Source organism: Canis lupus, chromosome 35, assembly GCF_048164855.1.
Source record: "Canis lupus baileyi chromosome 35, mCanLup2.hap1, whole genome shotgun sequence".
Classification (NCBI taxonomy): Eukaryota; Metazoa; Chordata; class Mammalia; order Carnivora; family Canidae; genus Canis; species Canis lupus.
This window is the reverse complement of record NC_132872.1, coordinates 10,534,545-10,557,666: the sequence shown is the minus strand read 5'-3', so window position 1 is coordinate 10,557,666 and position 23,122 is coordinate 10,534,545.

Sequence of the window (23,122 nt, the reverse complement as noted above, 5' to 3'; positions counted from 1 at the left end):
AATGTTTACAAATGGATTCTTGATATTACATTAAAATACATGCATATTTGTAAAAACCACATAGAATGTTCAATGTGATACACCTTACTAATGGTGCAGTTAAATGGGCTGTACAAAATTGCAGTGAATGCACTGCATTAATGAAATGTTTCTATCAATCCTTGCATATGCATCTATGATCATTGCCTTAGATGAATTATACCTCTGATTTTCACTGAATAAATCACATTTAACATAACCTGTAAAAAATAAGCCAGTGTGTTCAGAAATAAATATAAATAATGAAAAAAAATCTTATCTAAGTTTCTAGATTTTATGGCAATGCTATTGGATCTGTTAGTAGTTCAGAGGGCTAGAGGATAGGATGTATATTGAAAAGAGAATGATGGAGGAAAGAAATGAGGAAGATGGAAGGATAGATGGATGGATGGAAAGAAGGAAGGAGAAAAGGAGGGAAGGAAGGACATGTATCTGAAGAGAGGTCCTGGTCATTCCAGCCATCTCAGCTATATCAGTTTCCTTTTGCTGCTGTAACAAATTTCTACAAATATAATAGCTTAGAACAATATAAATTTATTCTCATAGTTCTGAAGGTCAGAAGTTTAAAATCAGAATCACCGAGCTAAAGTCAAGGTATCAGCAAGTCTGATTTATTCTTGAAGCTCTGAGAGGACAATCTGTTTACCTCTTTCAGTTTCTACTGTCTGCCTGTATGCCATAGCTTATAGCCTTTTCCTCTGTCTCCAAAGCTCATCACTGAAATATCTGCTTCTATCATCATGTCCCCTTCTCTTCTATAGTAGCCATTCCCTTTGCCTCCCCCCTCCCCCTTGTTATTGCATCATTGGGCTGCCTGGAACCCGGGATAATCTCCCCTTCTCTAGATCTTTAATTTGATCACATCTATTAAGTCCTAAGGCCTATATAATATATTCACAGGTTCTAGGAACCAGGATGTGGACATCCTCACATTATTATAAATGGGAGACATTATTTAGTTGACCACACCAATAAAATTCATTCTAAACTAGTCATCCCGATATAATTTTAGCCACAAGAGTAAAATCAGTTGCATGCTCCCAGATAAGAACTGCACAGTTTAGGCTAAATTATCAACCAGCAGGATATTGAGTACACACACACACACACACACACACACACACACAATGTGGGTGTGTAGCTACTGTTCACCAGCCTCAGGCTTGACTTAAACCAAAAAGATAATCCAGGGGGATCATTAGAGATTAGAGTACAACACTTCTGCTGAGCACCCAGCATCCAGAAGTTGCCATTTTAGCATATGAAGGTTTGCTTTCTAAGTGCATGCCTTTAACATAAGGCCTGGGTTCTCTGTACCTAGGGAGCTGCAGGGCTCAGTTCATGATGTGCCCTCTCTAATCCCAGGTTGACGTTATTATCTCTGATCTTCTTTTTTTTTTAAGATTTATTTATTTATTTATGATAGACAGAGAGAGAGAGAGAGAGGCAGAGACACAGGAGAAGGGAGAAGCAGGCTCCATGCCAGGAGCCCGACGTGGGACTCGATCCCGGGACTCCAGGATCGTGCCCTGGGCCAAAGGCAAGCACTAAACCGCTGAGCCACCCAGGGATCCCCTATCTCTGATCTTCTTAACGATAAAAATGGGGAATCTAAAGAGCAGGGAATTTATATTCCCCTATACTGGGGTTAGACTATAAAAGAGTGTATCCACTCTCAAGGGTTCAATGTAAAGGCCAGGATCAAGTTAATTGATAATCTGGCTTTTTATCAGGCCAAGTAGTCCACCTCAACATGATCATGGAAGACCAAAGGATACACCTAGGTTCAGATTATAATAATCACCCAGCACCACCTGAATGTATTATCCAGAAAGATATATGAAATAATAAAGGTTAGATATACATATATTTATCTTAGTAACCTGAGGGCTAAAAAAGTTTGGAATACAATAATTCTTCTCAAAAGAGGTCCATCTGTAAGAAAAGGACCAAAAAAGACAGAGTTTGTGTTACATAAGATATGGGTAAAGTGAGTTGGGAACAGAAGGCGGCTTCTTCAGCTCTTTCTACAGTGTCCCTCTCTTTGACAAGGATTGACAATCTGCTAATCCACGATAAACTTTTTGGGGAGAGGGGGTAATGGCGGGCTGATGGGTCAAAAGGCAAGAAGGTTGAGCAATGGTCCTCAAACCAAAGAGTCCTCTCAGTAGGCCCTCTCATCTTTGAGTCTGAGTTCAAGCTCTTCAGCTGACACAGAAACAGGCCTGGGAGTAAGTGGTTAGCATTCTGAGGTATGAGGATGTATTAGTAGCAGCTTAAAAACAATAAACATTTACTGTTTTTAAGCTGCTACTAATACAGGCAAAAAAAAATCAATTTTCTAAATTTCTGTGTGAGGAAATTGTGGAGTCATCCAGGTGACCAAGTTGGCATTTAAAATTATGGATCTTGACTTGAGCTAGACATTTAAGATCAACTAATAACATTTTAAGCTAATAAGAAAAATGTATGAATTTGATTTCTGTAATATGAATTCGTATTAGCAGCACCATGCTCACCACAAAATGGGAACAGCACAGAACTTTGAGATTTTCCTACTCCTAAAGACTTAATTATAATTTCTCTCTCATGCAAGGGTGAATCGAATACTTTCAGAAAAAAAATGTACTCTTTTACAATACAGATTCTAGTTCCAGCCTCTGTCATCTAGCTCAGAGCCCTACCTCAAGAAGTTGTTATGAGAATACAGTGAGATACAGTATTAATTAGATACCAAGTAAAATAACCAAGTGTTGTCTGTTATTATCCTCTTTTCACAGAGCTTCACACAACCGAGGGCTCATCATCACCCAGAAAGCCACAGGCTACTCCTACTGTGGAAGTCTTAGTCTTAGTCCCATGATAGCACTTCTTTCTTTGACTTTCCAAAAGAGACAGTGCTCTTGTTTCACCCTTGTTTTGACAGCTTCCCTGTGTCACACTAATTATTCAAAGAATAGAGTAGTTGAAAAAGAAGTGAACTAGGCTTCTAGTCCTAAATCTGCTGCAAACTAGCTTCATAAATTTAAAAAAGTCACTTAACTTCTCTATGCCTCACTTTCCATGGGTCCTGATACTTGTTTGTTCTGCTTCACAGATCAATTGAAAGGGTCAAATGACCAATCAATTAATCAAGCAATTAATCAATCAAGCAGATGAACTGAGCACAAATGATGGCATTGGTAATGCATTAGTTATTCTAAAAATTTAGGAATAAATTACTGCCAGGCTGACCTTTATAAGCTATATTCTTTGTTTTTCCATTCAGGGTGCTCTAACTGACTACCACAGACTGGTGGCTTATAAACAAGATTATTTCTCACAGTTCCAGAGGATAAGTCCATGATCAAGGTGCAGGAGATTCAGAGTCTGGAGAGAGCCCACTTCCTAGTTCATAGATGTCTTCCTTTTCCCTGTGTCTCCACATGGTGGAAGGGCTGAAGTATCTCTCTGGGGTCTCTTTTATAGTAGGACACTAATCCCATTTATAAGGACTTTGCTCTTGTGATCTAATCACCTCCCAAAGGCTTCCAAATACCACCTCATAGGGGATTAGGTTTTAACATGAATTTGGGATACATACAACATTCAGTCTATTGCACCACTGCTCATACACATACAATGGATTCTTGTTCCTGTATTAATAATAATGCCCAGAGAAAAATAAAATGCACTTTGTGGGCTCTGTGGGTATATACTAAAGTGGACTGCTATAAACACAAACATTTTATGGTCTGTATTTGAATATTGAAAATCCATGCAGAAGCATGATAGTGAGCACACTTTTATAATGTTTCCTTCTTCAAACTTAAAGAATTAAAGGAAAAGGGGGTTTAAAGGAGGGAAAAACCCCTCTCAACCATCAAAGTCAAAGAAAGTAACAGGAGAGGAATGACCACAGTTAAGATATATTTTTAAAAAATTGGAAGCTAGAAGGAAATGGACAATATTTACTGACTTAGCAGATGGAAGAAGAGTGTGAGTCTTTAAGATGGAAGCCTAGAAACAAGATGATTCCTGTTCCAGAGCCCAGGAATGTTTCTGGTATTATAGGCAGTAGATATTTCTCAAGATTCAACTTGGGTAAGACATAAAGGTTGATTGAAAGCCTACATATGGTTAGATCCCTACTAACTATGGTCATTACACCCTCAGACCAGTCATCCACTCAAACACAGACACATGCTAGAAAAAGACAAGGCACTAATTATCCAGAATGTTTGAAGAAGGCTTCTTTTAGAATAGTGGTTCTTAACCAGGTTCAGTTTGCCTCTCAGAGAACATTTCTGTTTGTCCAAAATTGGAGGTCTGGGGGAGGGGGGTAGTGTTACTGATGTCTAGTGGGTAGAGGTCAGGGATGCTGCTAATATCTTACAATTCATAGGATGGCCTAAACAACGAAGTATTATCTGATCCCTAAGCATCAATAAGGCAGAAATTGAGAAACCCTGCAGTAGGATATCAGAAAAAGCTGAAGGTGGGAGAGAGAACTAAGTCAGAAGAATTAAATGAGTATCTGGACACTGAACTGTGAGATCTACATCTTGAATTATGAGAATCTCTTTGTCCTCTTTGCTCATCTTTGTCCATCCTTTCCTTCTTTGCTCACCCAGCTCAACTCTGAGAAACCTGACATTTTGCTTTATACCCTCCAGGCAGGAAATCAGGGCCTTCCCCCCGGGGAAGACATTGTCTGGGAGAAAAGACCTATAGATTCCAACAGCAGGAGTCTCCTTCAGCTGACAACCCTAAGGTACAGATTATGGTTTCCTATCAGAATTGTGATACCTTGTTCTTAAATATGAATGAATAGCAATGGATCAGTAGATATTGAGGAAGACTTTGACCTGAAAGATATAGTTAGACCAAAACTGAGAAACAAAACAAAACAAAACAAAAGGAAAGACTAAGAAAACAGAAACTTGAAGGATACCAAGGGCAATAAAGAAGAAAAAAAAAAAAAGCTTAGTGCCACCATAGATGTAAATTAGGTTATTGAGTCTAGGAAGTATGATCAAGATGCTCTAAGAAAGGAATAAAAAAAAAAAAAAAAAAAAGAAAGGAATAATCAGAGCTCACAAAGGAACACTAAACATTCATAGATAATATGAAGGGAATTTCCCAGAAAGATTAAAGACAGTGAATTGTTGCTTTTTGATTTTGTCTTGTTGTTGTTGTTGTTTTGATATTGACACAAATATTCATCACACTTTGCTCCTATAGATTGGCAGCTGCAGGTTTTCTTCTTATTTCCTACATAAATATTATCTATATTATGCTTACTTGCATCTCACATTATTCTACAATTTCATGCAAATAACTCATAGAAATGTTTGGTACAAATAACACTTATACAATAAAGACGGGCAGGACAGAAGGAAAATCAGTATAAAGTAAAAAATACTTCAACCATAAGTCAACAGACAGGTTACAGTTTAACTTCAAATTTACTATTAACTTTCCTTAATTTCTTTGGTAAATTTATTAAAAATGAATGAAAGGGCAGTGATATAAATCATCTTTGTGAAAACACAGTGACACGAAATTTCCCTTCTCATTACATTTACTTAGAAAAATATCAGAAATCCCAATCTCCACAGGTTTTGATTGACATAGGGCTGGATAACATAAACTTCTACAGGGTATTGAATATATGCTTTGCTTTGAATATGTGCTATACCATTTCCACTCATTCAACTTTTCAGGACAATTCTGAAAACACACAGCAACTACCCCCATACCAAGATATTTTCTTCAAGACAGTGTTGGGTGCAATTCTGACAAAGCTCTCATACAGGGGTTATAATAGATCCATACCTCCATTTGTCTGATTCTTTTATTAGATGAGGACCATCTACCACTTACCTTAGGCATTCTCAGGGAGCCTGTGAGTTTGAAGCAGACTGTGCTGTGAAGGACTGCTTTCATTAATAATGAACCTGAGCTTTGTACTTCAATAATATTTTTCATCTGAGAGTCTTGAAATGCTTTGCAATTTAAATGAATTAAGCCCTATAACACCCTTTGAGCTAGAGAAGTCTTGTTTTTGGAACAGAAAATCCAAGAAAGATAGATATAGTGTTAGTTTTAAGTTTAAAAAGTGAAGTAAAAAATCACCTTTCTCCCCTTTCTCTTATTATCTATGGTGTGTCCCACCTTAGTCTACATCCCTCCTCTCACCACCCTTGCTCTCCTTTCTACTTTCTCTGTTATCTTTTCCTTTTCTTACCCCACCAACACTCTCAACTTCTCAGACTCCCACCCAAACATGATGGAAGTCTTTCTGTGTGAATCTCAACAAATCAATGTGAGGTTGGAACTAAGGAGAGGAGCTCCTTTTCCCACACGACTTTCTTTAATCCACTTGGGAAGGTGCTACATCATCCTTTCCTTCTGCTAGCCTCCCTTCTTTGCCTGAAGCCCCATTAACCAGAGAAGAATTAGGGCCCTGTTACGAGTTCTAGCTTCTTCTTTTCCCCCCCACTGTCTTTTGTTTGGATATGAAGCTCAGGCCATGTGGCCCTTCCATTCTCAACGATGGGAGGAAGAGATTGTCTACGGATAGCCAAACCCCATTTCAGATCCTTTTAGCCACCCTGTTCTGTTTCTTAATCCTTAGAGTTTAGTGAAGCACTCAGTGAATAATTAAGAGTGACTGGGGACCAGATGCCATTGCTTTGGGGGAAAAGATCTCCTCCCATTTTAGTCTGAGCAGGAAAAATTCTCTCTCTAGATCATGGGTAGGTAAACTACAGTGGGTCAGATCTGGCTGAGGCCTTGTGATGGTTACTTTTAAGTGTCAGCTGATGGTTAACCAATTTTGGTTGGATAATGGTTAATTTTATGTGTCAGTTTGGAGGATGTTTTTGGGTGAGATGTGCATTTAGATTGGTAGACTGAGTAAAGCAGACTGCCTTCCCCAATGTGAAGAGAACAAAAGGCAAGAGGAAGATTTTCTAGGACGTGACCTTTGTACTTGAACTGCACATCAGCTCTTTTCCTAGGGTCTCCGGCTGTCAGCTCTTGGATTGCAACTGCAGCATTGAACTCAGCGTTTCCTGGGCCTTCAGGCTGTCCATCTACCCCACAGACTTTGGATTTGCCAGGCTCCATAAAGGCATGAGTCTCTACTTTAAAATAAAGTGATTCGGTTTCTCTGGAGAACCCTGACTAATAAAGAGCTGTTTTGCAAAGAGAATTTTATTGGAATATAGCCACTTCCATTCATTTATGTGTGTTCTACGGCTGCTTTCTCACTATGGTGGCAGAGTTGAGCACTGGCAACAGAGTCATCAAATGACTCACAAAACTGAAAATATTTGCTATTTGGCCCTTTGCAAAGAAAAGGTTTGCCAACCCCTGCTATAGGTGATTCCTTCTCTCTCTCCCTACTAAGAAAATACTGGATAATCAAAAGCCTCTCCTGCCACCCTGGGGCTGCTAGCTTTCCCTTGTTTTGCCTCCACTCTGGGTAAGCCTTCCTCTATTTGAGTGTCTAGGATATGAAGGTGAGATCCTCGAGGTCAAGGGCGTACTGTCTTATTTTTGTTTCGAATTTTCTTCATAAGTTGAATACAATAAATATCTTTTTGAGGAAATAAATGACTGAGATAATAGCAGCTGACATTTGCTAACTGAGCCCCTTACAATATGTCTGTCTTTATATTAAGCTATTTACATACATTATCTCATTGAATTCAGACAGCAGCTCCATAATTATCCCCATTTTGCACATATAGAAACGGAGACTGGGGGAGGGCTGTGACTGGCCCATGGTTACACAGCCAGCACAACGCAGACAGTCTACTCCCAACCCCAGACTCTGATCTACCAAATTCCTCCTCCTCACAATTAATAAAACTGCTACAGAGAAACTCTGGGTCCACCTTAACACTGGTTTCTGTGATATCCAATGTTTTAACAAGTTCAGGATAAAATGCATGTTAAAATTCAGGGTGCCAATTTGTTCCACTAATATATGTATTTGGGGGGAGCCAATCTATTAGACTCCATCTTTATGAAAAAAAACTACAGTAAAAACATTTTTTAAAGTAAATCAAAAACACATCTGCTTTGATGCTGTTGCTAGGATCCTCTTTTCACTATGCAGTGTGGCACCCATGCCCTGTGCTCGGAGGACTGCCTGTGTCTCTCAGGCACAGCTGATGATCACAGGTACCTCATGAATGGAAAAGATCCAGCAACAATACAAATTATCCCAAGCCTCATTTCTTCTCTTTCTGCTTTTTGATGCCGCGGTGCTGCAAACAATGCACACAAAGAATTACTTACTTTTTGGTTCAGGTAGTTCCAAGTTACATTCATTTGATTTCAGCACATCAGAAAAATCTGATCACTGGAGTTACCAGACATGAAAAAAAGGCATTTACGGTACCACGTGAGCCTGCTGATGGTCCTGAAATTTCTGGGGGATGCTCTTACAGTAATAACGAATTACCAGATCACATAAAAGCACTTATAGTGATACACATAAGGGTTACTGTTCCTGTGGTGGAGGGGAGAGGGTTCAGGCCTTGGGCAACTAGGATAATGAAGGGAACCTTCCTGGGGCCTGTGGAATGCTGTCTCTAGGGCTAATATCCACCCATCTTTAGAGCTGGCTTATAAGAAGCCAGTAACAACAAAAGGGTGATTTTCAATTCCTGTGGCAGAAATGCCAGCAATAACTATGTTCTGAACAGCAGTCTAGGAGGTCCCTGTGATGGTCTCTTTACATATACTCCCTGTAATCGAATAGGAAGTCTCTAATTCAAGGAAATTCCATCATCCATTATACACATGAGTAGTTGAGATTCAATGATAGAATTTTCCCAAGGCGATGCAGCTCATAAATGCACAAACGGGGATACGAACTCAGTTTTGTCTGTTTGCTAAGCTTGCACTCATTTCACTGTTCACAGTGCTCCAGAAAGGACGGTATTGCCAAGCTCTGTTTCTTGGAAGCAGAAGACCCTGCAGGATTGAGAAATGAATACATTTGATGCCGCGTGGTGATCTCTTACCAATACCTCTGCTTAAAGGTTTTGAAAGAATCAAAATCTGTCTAGCCCTCTGTATACCCCAATGCATCTCCCAAACAAAGGGTTACTGTGTGACCAGAGATTCAAGGACTTTTTCTTCTGGTGACGTTTTATAGCTCAGATAAGGAGAAATTGTTTTCTGTGTGAGCACCGTAAAGAAAGGACCAAAGGTACCCAATTTAGAAGTATAATTATAAACAGTTAGGGGGAAATATTAAAAAACAAAAAACAAAAAACTAGAGCTAGAAAAGTTCCTAGTCCCAGGTTTTTGACCTAGTATATACTTCTCACAACTCTGAACTTTCTGAGCCTCCATAAGGTAAAATGAAAATGAAAATGGTAATAGTGGCTCACAAAATAGCTAATAAGTGAGATGTGAGCATATAACTTGATAGCTATAAAGTACAATACAAATGTTAGCTACTGCTATTAATATAACACTTGTGTTATAGCTAGGAGACCATAGAAAGCAGGAGTTGGCAGAGAAAACGTTGCTGTACAAGAATATAAGATCCTAACTCATTTCATTGAACTTAAATAATACACTTAATGTGTTTTTCTATAAAACAGACTGATGTGGCAAATTTAACATTTCGCCAGGAAAATATCACTAACTTTCTGGGTCTGGAGCAGTGCCATGAATGTTCAGCATTGCAATGGTCCCTTGGAAAAAAAAAAGTATGTTATTTAGGAAATGCTCTTTAGTCAGAGAAGAGTTTTCTTAATGTTTTTATACCTGAGTTTCTTGCTCCTTTCAAAAGAGATATGTATGCTGTAAAGCATATTTCAAGAAAATACCTCCAATATAAATAGAATTTTAGATTTTTTTCACCTCTTTTTAAAAAAGTGTTCTCTCGTGGAAAGCTCTAGAAAAGATAATCCTTTTAAGTAAAAAAAAAAAAAAAAAAAAAAAAAGGTTTTCCCCAAGAAAGCAAAACTTTCTTAAGTAAATGCTTTAGTTTAAGATGGAAAACTTGCTTTTCCCTAGGTAAATTTTGGAATGAAATAAAGGACACATTCATTTGGGTCTGGACATGGTTTTTAATACCTGGGGTCTTTGTGACAGGTAAAATATACTCCTAGGTTGGCCTTGATCTACTAATTCTTAGATTCAGAGTATCTCAGAATTGTAGCCCACTGTTGAATGGATTTAGAGGCCCCACTGTTCTGTCTTTCATCTGACATTTAAATTCCCTCTGCAGTGTGGGACGGGGGATTGGCTAGTCTGTGCTTGAGCTCAAACTACTCTCTCCTCAACGTGGCCATTGTAACCATCAGAGCTGAAGACCAATTGCCTCTCAAGATATGAGTAGAGTTCAGTCCCGGGGTAGGGTCTCTGACTCTTATGTCAATGATGTCTTTCGCAGCAATTAAATCAGACCTCAAATACATCATTTAACATCTTCAATTTCCCTTTTAAATTACTTTTTTTTTTTTCCCTTTCATAATACACACAAGTCTTTCACTTGAAAAAGTCTTCACTTGAACTGCCCTCTGCTCTAAGAACTACTCAGATTCTCTCTGGATGTGTTTGATTTCTGCCACGGTGGCAAAGTAGCTCTCTGGAATGGCCTTATAGCCACATACGGTGTGTCACCTGTAAGGCCCATCTCCAGTTGCTTCTGATATGAATTTTAGAGTTAAATGAGTTTAACTTCTCTTATTTACTGAAAATGACCAAAAGACACTTTTTTTCCCTGTTTTTAGTCTCCTACTTTCACCTTTTCTATCTTTTTAGTACCAAACAGAAATGATAATGTGATTCCATGCATTCAGTTCTTCTGACTTGCACTGCATTTTCAGATAAGTATCATTTCACTTAACCCTTACATATCTTTAAGAGTATGTAACGTTATTCCCATTTATAGGTGACATGACTAAGTTTCAGAGGGCGTAAATAATTTGCCTAACATCTACTTCAAGGCTTAAGTGTACATTCTGTCTTCTACCTCTACACTTTCTTCCTAGCCATTCCCATTTGTTAAGCGCCATTTACATGCTGATGAAAACAAATTATTATCTCTAGCCCAGACCTTTATGTTAAAGGCAAAACTTGCATACCATCTGCCCACTTGGCATTTCTACTTGTTGTCCCAAGGAACCTCAACTCTATAATACTTCTGATTTTTCTCCACTGTCTTATCTCAATTTCATTTACACACAAAAGTACAAACCTGTTTCTTTCTCCATTTCCTCCCTCAGCAAATAACATTGCCATTTGTCCAACCATCTGCTCAAGGCACATACCTAGACATCATCTTGGTTTTTCCTTCTCCTTCACTCCCCTAACCCAAATAATTACCAACTACTCTTGGTTCTTCTTTCACACTTAAATTCTGCCACCTGCCCATATTGCTCCATCTCCCACACCCTCACCTTAGTGAAGGGCACCCTGATTTCTCATTTAGACTGCTGGATTTTCAACTGACCTACCCACTTTCCTTCTTGTCTTCCCCACCTGTCCACTGCATAAAAGCCAGAGTGAGGCTTTACAAGTGCAACGGATCCTGCCACTTCCTTGTTTAAAGTTTTCAAATGGTTTCCAACTGGGTCACCTCAGTGATGTGACCTTGGTATACTTCTACTTTATTTCTTGCCCTTCTTCCCTCACACACTAGGATAGAGAATATAATTTTTTTTTTAAAGTTTCTGGTGTATTCTCCAGGCTTTCATATGTGGCTCCCTCTCCTACTTCAACCTCTTCGATCCCCAATCTTTTTAAATAGAAGGTCTCCGCCTAGAGGTTACATCCTAAGAAAAATCTTTACTGACTTTCCCATCTGAGGTAGTCACCACTGATCCCTAGCACCAATTTCCCACCTCCACTAGCATTCCTTTTCTTTCTCTCCTAATACATAGCGATTTATACTTATATATTTTTTGTTTATCTGTTTATTATATAATTCTATATTGTAAGTTTCATGAGAGCAGGAACTATGCTATATTTTGTTCACTTCTATACGTCTCACTTTGAGCATGGTGGAAAGCCAATGTATGTGTTTGCTAGAGATGATATAGCAAAGTACCACAAAGTTAGTGGCTTAAACATCAGACATCTACTGTCTCAAAGTTCTGGAGGCTAAAAGTCTGAGATCTAGGTATTAGCAGGGTTGGTTCCTTCTGAGAGCTGTGAGGAAGAATCTGTTCTATGCCTCTCTACTAGCTTCTGGTTGTTTTCTTGCAATTTTTCATTCCTTGGCTTGTAGAAACATCACCCAATCCCTGCCATCTTCTTCTTCTTCTTCTTCTTCTTCTTTTTTTTTTTTTAAGATTTCATTTGTTTATTCATGAAAGAGAGAGAGAGAGAGAGAGGCAGAGGCACAGGCAGAGGGAGAAGCAGGCTCCATGCAGGGAAGCCTGAAGTGGGACTCAATCCTGGGGCCCTGGGATCATGTCCTGAGCCAAAGATAGCTCAACCGCTGAGCCACTCAGGCGTCCCCCTGCCTTCATCTTCATACGACATTCCCCCTCTGTACATAGCTATGTTGGAGTGTTTTCTTTTTCTTTTATTTTTTAAAGATATATTTATTCATTTTTAATTTGAGAGAGAGAGAGAGAGAGAGAACATGTGAACAGGGGCAGGGCCTGAGGGAAAAAGAGAATCTTCAAGTAGACTCCTGCTGAGCGCAGAGCCAGACTCAGGGCTCAATATCAGAACCCAGAGATCATGACCTGAGCTGAAATTAGAAGTTAGACGTTCAACTAATTGAGCCACCCAGGTGCCCTTGGAGTGTTTTCTTTTTATAAGAATACCCATCATGTTGGATTAGGGCTCACCTTAATGACCTCATCGTAATTTAACTTATTATATCTTCAATGACCCGATTTCTAAATATGATCATATTCTAAGTTACTGAGAGTTAAAACTTCAACATATGAAATTTGGGGGGGGGGATATAATCAAACACATAACAGCACATGAAGGGGTTTGATGAATATTGACAGGTAGGAGGTGGTGAAAGTACATTTGAACTCAAGCTTAGCAAACATGAAGTTCATCTTTTAATCCCTGATCTATATAGGTCCTCTCTTCCTCTTCTGGTGATCTACCTCTTGGGCATCAATTTTCAAATCTAATCCATGTCAAATACAATATGAATATAGTCCTAAAACCAAGATATCTGGATCTTCTTGGAATCCAGAATTGAAGATTTCCGCCAAATAAGTCAGAAGTTCATACTTTCTTATTGGTCACAGTCATTGTAAAACACAACGATAATGATCATAATAATAATGGACCACAACAAGGCTTGATTTCTAAAGCTGCAGAGAGTGATCAACTAAGAATATTATTTGGCAGTATTCTTAATCATAGGAAGATCAACAGCACAGTCTTTAAGCTGCTTAGCCCTGGTGCTGTGCCTGAGAGAAGGCCATCTTGTAGGCTGATCTCTGCCATATTTTCATATTCAAAGAGCTCACATGGAAATCTAGTCAATTTGCACACATATTTGCATTCTGTTAATATAATTTAGTTTCATAGCTACTTTAATTGCAAAAATTTAGGCCTTGAAGTACAAGTATCCTAAATTTCTCTCTTAACCAGAAAACAAACTAGAAAAACTAGAAAACAAAACCCGTGCCAAAAATTAAATGCTACTGTTTGTTAAAGAATCTAATCCCAAGGAAGCAGAAATGAGGGGGGAAGAGCAAGAGAAGGAAGGAAGGACAAATATAAAGAGGGACATTAGTGAGCTGGCCACATGAACTACCTTTAGAAAGGTCATAAGAGAAGAATACATCTCAGAAAAGTCTCTATAAGAGGAGATAGGGAGATATATTGATCTGTAGGCTCCCTCCCTGTTTCTTCTCTCCCTTCCAGCAAAGTTCACCTCAAGGAGCACTAACTTTCCTGCATTTCTAAACCGTGTCACCTGGTCTCTCCTATCTGGTGCCTCTGCAGGTCCAGTCTCACCAGCAAGCTGCCAAAGTTTGGGCTCTGAGCCAGCATCACATAGAGCTCATCGTCGATCATGGCGAGGTTAGCAGCTGTAGACACCTGGGCTAAGGGAAAAGAAGCTGCCTATCAGGAACTATGAAGGATCTGAGATTTTACTCTCCTTGCCAGGTAACAAGTTAGCTTGCCTCAGTTTCATAAATGTTGGCAGAAAACATGGGACCACTGGGCAAGAGAGGAAAAACTTTATTACTGGCAATAATATCATTAGCCAGACAGTAGCATTCCCACATTTCCCTGAGCCTCAATTCCCACAGGGTCAGTTAGGAAATCAGGTTACACTTGAATACACAGTAGGTCGAATTTTAAGAGCATAATTCAAAGCTTAGTGAACTCAAATCTTCTATAATGGACAGTAAGCCTGCTGACTTTTGCCCTGGAGAGAGTCATGGTCTTTCATTATGAGAGACATTTAAGCAAACCTGCTCTTTGCTCTGAAGGGAGACACTATCTTTATCTGTGGAATCAAGGTACCTCTGCTCATGAAACTTGCAGAATTGTGAGAGACCCTTGGATAATGTCCTTCAATTCTGCCTCAGCCCCAAAACAGGGAAAGTGCATATCTTAATAGACATTTATAAACTGAGACTGGTTTATAAACCGAGTCTGGTATATCTTCCTGTTTTCAGAAACTCACCATTTGCAAATGTCATGGCAAAAGACTAAAATATGTAAATAGAATCGTTTACACCCAGTTTCCTTTTGCCTTTCCTCAAGTAATTGTAGGTTGGTTGATACGTGTTCTGAAGTTTCAATACCCTCAATGACTAGGAGAACATCTTGCTTAGTTACTGGTTTTTCTTAGCCTAATTTTTCTATTAGTATATTTAGGTAATCAGAGCTATAGAAATTCTGAGATAAATACTACCTTCATTCTATAGCTCTAGAGACTGTGCCATCTGCATTTTAAAAATGCTATATATGCATGTGCTGTAGAGGATAAGGGTGATGTGAGAAACATAACTAAACCGTAGAAAAGAGCATAACTATCTATAATTTCATTTGTAACTAAAGATTTGAAAGCACCCTTATTCCATTTCATAGATTAGGAAAAGGAATCTTGGGAGCATTAAGAAGCTTAAATAAAGAAGAAACCCACTATTAACCCCTGATGTTTAAATTATACCCAATTTTATGTTCTATACTTACAGCTTTCTTCTTTAAGGGTGTATAACAAATAAATAAGAAAAAAAAAGGCATTATAAAATAAACACAGCAAAGCCTCTCCATTTTCATGTTTCAGGATAGACCCTGATGTCTAGATGAAGCTAGGAGAAAAATTAACCTTTGGCTTTAGTATCACATACAAAATAATCTTTGAAGGCCTCTCTCTGTGAATTCCGTAGTCTTCAGGTCCTGATCATTCTAAATGGCTCCTTGCAATTATTCAGTATGAAGAGCTGTATGCCCTCGTGTGTTTTGCACGGCTATGCCTTCCTGTGGGCGTCTGTTGTAAATTTCCAGCTCCAACTAACAATCTTTTTTCATAACAGACACACTCCACTGAGTGGAATTCAACTATACAAACTTTATTGTTTAAGCAATTTGTAGGCCCTGAGACATACAGTGTTTTGAATTCTCACAGTATTAATAGGGGGTAGGGGGGAAGAAAAGAGAGAAGATGAGTTGTTGTCACACCCTCTACCCCAAATTGACAATGCTAAAAATCTATTTGAAAATCTGAATCAGAATTAGTGGATTTTCCCCACGCACCATTAAAGGAAGATGTTTCTTAAATTAATCAATATGTCACTAGATTCGATCAAAACAGAGGAGTCCAAGTGGTATCGTAAAGGGCTAAATCTATGTAGCACTATCGTAAAGCAAACTGATCACTACAATCCCAAACCAAAAGCATGGAATACATTTATCTGAATGAAGTATGAATTATTCAAGTGTGGAATTGCCATGCGAAATAGGTAGAGACCCCTGACCCCTATCTTAACCTGTATCACTACCTTCCTGAATCCTGAACCTTCTACCTTTTCTCTGTGGTTGCCTTGGAAATGCTACAATTCATAACCCATCCCCCAGCTCTCTTCTGGCTGCCAATGGAAAGAAGATGAATGATTTTAATTCTTATTGCTACACTGCCCAGTACAACTTGGCTGCCAGCTGGTTTTGCTGCATCCCTGGTTATAGGAGCTTGGGCCCATGTGAAATTTTCTTTATTTTATTTTATTTTTTTATTTTTAATTTTTTTTCCATGTAAAATTTTCATATGGAGATTACAGGGATGAAGGAGGGAAGGCCAGTGTGAGAAAAGGCTTGCTACTCATGGAATAAGATTAAGGTAACACCATAAGGCAATAAGCATGGCACATACAGTTTGACTTCTGAGTATTCCATGACCACAAGATGATAAGGGGGTTGCTGCTAGCCCAAGAGCAGAAGCCTGATTGAATGTTATAAAAAAAAAAAAAACAACTAATAGACATCTAGGAGATTATTTAAGAAAGAAAATGTGTGTGGAATAATACAGGATGACTTGATGAAAAGGAATGTTCTAGACTTGATTTTATTAATGGCTCTCTCAAGAATTAGGAGGGTCAAGTGCTGAGCTAGTTTCATGGGAAAATGAAAACATAGTATGCCATAGGGATAGGTTGAAAGGCCCAAGGACAGTGACAGAAGGAAAAAGTGCAGGAAGTAGTAACAGCCAGGTGACCACACTTACCTGAAAGCTATCCCTGACTGGTCGCTTACTATGGGAGCTTGCCAGGTTTTGGAGTAGACTCATTTCTTCCTTCATGGTGGCCCAAGACACACACAGACATCTACTTACAAATGTATACATTATGAGAAACAGGGAATATAAATGGTAGGTGAGTGAAGTAATAGGTTGTTTACCCTGGAGAAAGTGTAAAAGAGGAGAAAAGCAAGAAAAGGAAAAAGGCGGCCACCCAGGAAGTAAGCCAGACAGTGACATATTGTGAGTTTGGTGTGGATTTGTTGCTGGTAAGAAAACACTGTAGAAATCAGGACCTGGGTACTCTCTTTCAGAGGTATAAACATTTTCCTAAAGCAAACCTTTAAAGACTTTGAACATCAAGCTGTCACGGCAGAGGGCAGCAGGGAGAAATAATGTGCTTTAACCCAGATCAGAGTACGTGAAGGATCTGCTTTCTGAAATGTCTTTGCGAGGCACCTCCATGCAGAAGGGACACGTTTCTGTGATCTCTGTAAAATCCTAACAACATATACTTTCTGCTTGGATTTCAGAACATCCAGGTACCTTTAGACATATTTAATAATTACTGACCGGAACAACTATCTTCCATTCATGCATTACCCACATAGAAATTAATGAAGCACACAAAACACTGCATTCAGATCCAAGAAACATATGTCAGGGGGAATAAAAAAGGCCAGGTCGTGACCAAGAAATGGTGGTTCTAGGTAGTATGACCGGCAAGCTGCAATGAGTCCTTTGCATTCAGCCAAAAAGGAATGATGAGGAAAAGAGGAGGTACAGAAAAAGGAGGAGGAGGAGGGAGGAGAGAAGAGAGAAAAAGGAAAGATCTGGAAAATGTTCTTCCTTCTTCGAGGACTCAAAATGTTTATATTTCCCTCTCCTCTTCCTGCCGATGCCTTTTCCCCTCCTGCCCCTTCCATCCATTTCCCAACACCCTCTCTTGCCCCCACCACCCTGGTTCCTGACACCTAGACTTTAGTGATTTGGTGTTGGTTTGGTGTTGCACAGGCCCAGCTGTGCGTCTTTCTTCCCTCTGCAGGCTTCCTTCCTCCCTCTGCTTTCTATCCTGAAGTAGAACATACTTGCATGCACAGCATACACACAAACACACAGCTGTCCTGGCTTCTCTCTGGCACTTTCCAGTGATGGACACTCCAGACATTTAGCACAGCATGCTGAACTGTCGATATAAAAACTGGATGCTCTTCACCTGCAATGCTAATTAATCGTAAACAAGCTCTTTTCAAGGTAGGAATCCTGGCGATGATGCCAGAGGAGAGACTGGGATCCTCTTGTTAGAAGACAGAGATGCCTTTCAGATGCTAGGTGGCAGTGTTAACTCACTAACAGTCGCATACCCAAGCCTTGCCAAGTCACATGTATAATGTAGCTTGAGTGAGACGCACATAAAAGTGGTGAACTCAGAGAAGGGCTGAAGCCAAGAAAATAAGTTGCCGTGACTGTCCATGAAGGAGTTCGTAAACATGGAAAGCTGGGAGTCATTCCTTTAAAAGGGTTCAGCCAAAGGCAGTTGATATTTTAAGAGTCTGCCTTGTGATTTCAGCATCAAGATTTCAGAGCCATACTGTCTTTTAAAATATGACACTGGTACAGAGATACCCCAGATGTTTAATATGTTTTTCCTGCTCCATCTGAATTTACCATCTGAATAGGAGTGATCAGTATTCATAGAAACTAGGAAATATCTGAACACCAAGCATTGCCCTAATCATGGAGGGATCATGGGAAGGTCGCCTTCCTTTTTTTCTCCATGTGATCACTGCCACAATAGCTTCAGTCTCAAAGTGCCCAAGAGAGAATGCTCAGGGACATCTTTTTCTCTTCTCTGTCGCACATTCTCAGTCAATCGCCCAGACTCCTGGATTCACGCATATAAATATTATTCAAATCCACCCTCACCTCTCAATCCCCATTGCTCCTGGTTAGTTTATTTTCTCTCCTTAGAGGGAAGATTTTAATTGGACCATCTTCCTGTCACGTATCCCCCCACCATATACCAACCACAGAGATGAAGAGTGGTCTTCCAGAAATACATATCTTAGTATATGATTTCTCTCCCACACAAATGTGGGGTGGATGCAGCTCATCTATAGGATAAAGTCCATGCATGTGGATAGAACTTATAAGGCCCTTTATGAACTGGCCTCCTTCATCTCACCTTCTTCTTCTCTCAGGCCTCCTCCTTATACATTGTATGCTTTAGCTACACATCATCACTGAGAATTCCCTTTAAATATCAAATCCCATCACACTTCCAATCCTTTATACGTGTCATTCTCTCTGTAAGGAATAGTCTAGTTCTTTTATTCACCAGATGGACATCTTTTCATCACTTACCTATTCATTGTGAAAAACCCCAGGGCAATATCTCCTCTCTGAACATGCCTGCTCATCTTCCCAGGTGTAGTTAACAGCTCTGTCCTGTGAGCTTGCATTTATAGATGGGAATACAGATACATGTACAGATAGAGATCTATGGGTATAGATACACATCTTGAGTAAAATATCTCCCGCAGTTGATTTTAACTATTTGTGTACTTGTGTCTCTATTACTCAACTATGAGCATCTCAAAAACAAAGTTGCTGACTTAGTCACGTATGTATTCCAGGGATACTTTAGAAAAAAACATACTATAACAGTGTTTAAACATGGGATTAGAGAATGGGTGGAAGATGCACTATTTTCCAACATGGTGATGCCCAGGGAGCATCTGATTTTTAGGTTGCCAAAAGATATTTACTAAGAGAAGTGTAATGACTGACATGCCTGAGTTTCTGCACAGTATACATTGAAGTACCAATTACTTTAACTATAGAAAATTTGCCCTTTTGAATATTTTTTTTTATTGCCCATGTCCACTTTTATCCCAGTGCATTAACATATAACATACAAATCTGGCTAGTTTTTTTTTTTTTTTTTAATCTGGCTAGTTTAAACAAGTGATCTTTGCCATCCTGGAAATTTACTGCTTTTTACTACCATGTATTTTCTTTCTATATTTTCCAAACATTTTGACAAGTCTTTCAGTTGTACAAAACAAAAAGCCATTTCAAATAAAGTAAAACAGAGGATCATAGAGGAAGGGAGGGCAAAAATACAAAATCAGAGAGGGAGACAAACCATAAGAGACTCTTAACTATAGGAAACAAACAGGGTTGCTGGAGGGGAGAGGGGATGGGTTACTATGACAGGCATTAAGAAGGGCACTTGATGTAATGAGCACTGGGTGTTATACGCAACCAATGACTTACAGAACTCTACCCAGGAAACTAATAATATACTATATGTTAATATATTGAATTTAAATACAATTAAAAATAAGCAAAAAGGTACTTGTCAGCTCATATTAATGGAAAGAATATTGAGATAACTCATAGAATCCATACTTTCATTCATTCACTTTAGGAATATTTTTGAGCCCTTATAAATTGGTCATACAGCAACCAATAATACAAAGTCTTTGCTTTTTTGAAGCTTATATTCACTTGGGTTTTGAACAGTGGGGTGATTTTATCCTCCAAAGGATATCTGGCAATGTCCAGATGACAATGTCCAGATGATTGTCTGGACATCTGTTGCTGCTGGTATCTAGTGAGTATCGCCAGGGACACTGCTAAACATCCATAATGCATAAGCAAGGCCATTTGACAATTTATTCCAGCCAATATGCCAATAGTGCCTTGACTGAGAACCTTGTGTTAAACAATAACAAATAAGTTACATATAGAGATAGAGAGAGACAGAGACAGAAATATTCCAAGTTGATAAGTGCTATAATGTAAGTAATGTAAGACAGAAAGAGAATGAAGAATCACTCTTGGGATCCCTGGGTAGCTCAGTGGTTTGGAACCTGCCTTTGGCCCAGGGCATGATCCTGGAGTCCTGGGATGAGTCCCATGTCAGGCTCCCTGCATGGAGCCTGCTTCTCTCTCTGCCTGTGTCCCTGCCTCTCTCTCTCTGTCTCTCATGAATAAATGAATAGAATCTTTTTTTTTTTTTTTTTTTTTTTTTTTTAAGAATGACTCTTTTGCTTGAGCCGAGACACCTACCTTCTACCATTGGATATCAGTGTTCCTGGTTCTCTGGCTTTTGGACTCACATTGGGACTTAACATCATCTTCTTCCACTCCCCCATCTCTCCCACTCCCTCCAGGCCTTTGGACTCAAGATTGAATTACAATACTGGCTCTCCTGTTTCTTCAGCTTGCAGATAGCAGGTCACAGGAATTCTCAAGCTCTATAACTGCAAGGAGCAATTCCAATAATAAATCTCATGTATACATCTATGTCTATGTCTCTATCTATGTTTCTACAGCTACATTCAACTGCTTCTGTCTCTATGGAGAACACTGCGTAATACAGGAGAAGATGGTAATTTCCACCAGAATGGTAACAGTAGAGTGGTAGAAGGAGGTTGAATTCTGGATATATTGGAGGCAGAGAAAATAGGATTTGCTAATGGTTAGAAAGTGTGGTGTGTGAAGGAAAGAGAGGAGTTAAGTTCATTTCAGAGATTTTATTGAGCAACTGAAAAAAAAATGAAGTTACCATCTACTGAAATGGAATGACAGAGGAAGAATGAGGAGATAAAGAGCTTGATTTTACACATAATAAGTATGATATGGTACTGAACTTCCCAGTGAGACAGAGTTGTCAGTTGGATAAACAAACCTATAATTTAGGAAAGAGTTTACAACTGAAGACATATATTTTGAAGTCATCAACTCTATAGCTATGGCCTAGATGAGATCACCCAGGAAGTGAGTATAGAAAAATAAAAGTCTAAGCTCTAGGATTCTAACAGAGAGGTTAGAAAAATGGGGAGCATCCAGCAAAAGAGACTGAGAAGGATCACTCAGTGAGGAAGTAGATAACCATACATGATGCTTCCTGAGAAATCAAAACAAATATTCAAAAGAGAGGGAATAATGACGCATGTCAAGAACTCTTGATAGATCAAGATAATGATGATTGGGGGCTTTCTTTTGAATTTGGCAATATACAGATGTCTGGTGACCAGGCCAACAGCAGTGTCAGTGAAGCAATAAATACAAGAGTCTGACCAATATTTCAAGGGAGATGATGACATGTTGTTTGTGGAAAACTATTTGGATAAAGCTGTTAAAATAAGGGGCACCTGGGTGGCTCAGTGGTTGAGCATCTGCCTTTGGTTCAGGTTGTGATCCCGGGGTCCTGGGATTGAGTCCACATCAGCTCCCCGCAGGGAGCCTGCTTCTCCCTCTACCTGTGTCTCTGCCTCTCTCTGTGTGTCTCTCATGAATAAATAAATAAATAACCTTAAAACAATAATTAAAAAATGAGAGACATACACAAAATTTAAGATAGTGGTAACTTTTTCTCTAGGGAAGGCAATGGAATGGGATATAAAGGAACACAGGGGCATATGAAACAAAATGGGCAATGTTGTATTTCTTAAGTTGAATTATTCTGCTTCATAATGTAAGTTGTGTTGCATATAGTCTTCTGAATGAACCAAAGATAACATAATTAAAATTAAAAAGAAGAAAGGGGATAGTTAGAATTGGAGTCAGTGGTCATAGACAACTTTTTTGAAGAGTATGTAGGGAAGTGAGATAGTGATTGGAGGTGTTATAAAATTAGTCTTTATTTTTTGGGCCCTTATTATATGATTATCTCTATGCCGGTGGGAATGTAAGTGGGGAAACTGATGAAGCAGGATAGAGAGTTGGTGGCATCAGAGCTTCAGGTACTAAAATTTTGATCCTGTGCTGCCAGGAGTCACACTGCCTGCCTTTCATTACTGCTCATCTCTGTTGGGCTTTATATTGCAGTAGAAGGCTTTCCCCAAGACGGTGACTATTAACTAGACTCACATCCTCCCAATTTAGCAAATCCAGTGGAAAGACAGAGAAATTTCTTCTCTCAACATTTGCATATTCACTCATGAAAGAATACTGTAGGATTCCGTTCGAATACTAGCCATTATACCTACATTACACATCTATACCTGTGGCTAGTCAATGATAGAATATATTGTGTGCTGGACAGACAAATATAATAAATAAATTAATCCAGTCCACTACAATCATGAAGAGTTTCTAAAGTCAACAAAGAAAACAATCATCAACTAATTATGAAAATATCATGTTGTAATAAATCTGTTATTACAGATTATATATATATAAACAGATTATAGCTGGGAAAACTGAAAAAGGAATTAAGGTCTGTTTTTGATGGTCCATGGGATTTTTCACCTTCCAGAGAAAGGTGTTTCCATTCTGTTTGTTTTGTTTTTCTCACTAAGGGGAATGGGAGTTGATGTGGAAATTCTTTTTTCATTGGAAACTTTGTTTAACGTAAGGACATGTCACAGATGAAGGCATGAT